At 37.6% G+C, this 1,546-nt stretch overlaps 1 protein-coding gene across 1 annotated transcript in view; it reads right to left on the bottom strand.

The window, feature by feature from the left end:
- The window catches only part of LOC106883353 (ralA-binding protein 1-A), a 109,936-nt gene that overhangs the window by 47,523 nt on the left and 60,867 nt on the right, over window positions 1–1,546 (bottom strand). The window lies entirely within an intron of this gene.

The following is a 1,546-nucleotide window of genomic DNA, read 5'->3' as shown; positions in this document are numbered from 1 at the left end:
CAGAAGGACCATTTTTATGATACCCTTCTACAGGCTACCTCAAAGACGAGTGGCAATGACCTATGGCTGGAGATTTTTGTGGGCATGTTGGGCAGCAATCAGGTATCTTCACTGGTGTACAAGGGGGTCATAGTATTGGTTCCCCAATCAACGAGGGAACTAGGCTACTGGAGTTCTGTGATGCATGTAACGTTTTAATCTGCAACACTAACTTCAGGAAACCAGACAGCCACCTGATAACCTATCAATCAGGTGACTCTGCTAGCCAAATTGATTTCATCCTCACCAGACAACGGGATGGAGGGTTGCTCTTAAATACAAAGACCCTCCCAGGTGAAGAATGCACGCCCCAGCATAGGCTAGTCCAAATTCTCTAGATCCATCTTTGATTTAGTGTCTGCTAATGAATAGTGACACTTTTATAAGCCAGAATACATCTACACACAACAACATTCCTATACTTCATAACAGGCCACTGAACAAGCTTACATAGTTGTAACCCTTTAAACACCATCACAATATGAGACTGTTAAATCATTCATATTTCAATTAAAATCTCAATCAAAATTTCATAACATGATTGATATCATGAAATTTCAGTCAGTCAAAACATAATATATAACAATGCATAAAATTATAACTATTTCACTAACCCACTCCTTCAAAATCTTAGTTATAGGTGCAGGCATGGCTGTAGGCTAAGAAGTTTGCTTCCCAACCTTATGGTTCCAGGATCAGTTCCACTGTATGAGACCTTGGGCAAGTGCCTTTTACTATTGCCTCAGGTTGACCAAAGCCTTGTGAGTGAATTTGGTAGATGGAAACTGAAAGAAACCTGTTGTATATATATCTATGTGTGTGTGTGTGTGTGTGTGTGTGTGCATGTGTGTGTCTTTGTGCTTGTTCCCACCACCACCACTGCTTGACAACAGGTGTTGGTGTGTTTATATCCCCATAACTTAGTGGTTCAGCAAAAGAGTACCAAGTTTAACAAAAAAAATAAGTACTAGGGTTGATTCATTTGACTAAAAGTTCAAGGTGGTGCCCCAACATGGCCACAGCCTAATGACTGAAACAAGTAAAAGATAAAAACATACTGGAAATAGAAATATAATCACGAAAGGGTTAAGCTGATTCAAATAACAGTCTTAGAAATGAGAACTGATTGGTGAAATTTTACATCAGGAGTGGCAAGCTACCAGGCTTGCAAGATTCTGACTCACATTCAAATTTGAAATCATTGATGAAGTCTCTAAAAACCTATATGCTAAAAGTGGCTTAAACCTTAAAACTAAAACAGTAATTGAGCTATGAGTTTGTAAATTTAAATATTCATTATTTTACATAGTACAGATGTGGCCATATAGACTTTTATGTACTTATAATTCATCCCTAGCACTAAAAATATTCCCCACTCTTGTTCTGCCTGCTAGAAATAGCTGTCAATTCTCCCTTGTACTACACCTGATCATTTTTCTTTAAAAAAAAAAATGGGCACATTAGATAATGTAGTTCATGAAACATTAACCAGAAAAAAAGAAGTTTT

The sequence above is a fragment of the Octopus bimaculoides genome, chromosome 20, assembly GCF_001194135.2.
Source record: "Octopus bimaculoides isolate UCB-OBI-ISO-001 chromosome 20, ASM119413v2, whole genome shotgun sequence".
NCBI lineage: Eukaryota > Metazoa > Mollusca > Cephalopoda > Octopoda > Octopodidae > Octopus > Octopus bimaculoides.
This window is presented reverse-complemented; position numbering and strand designations above follow the sequence as displayed.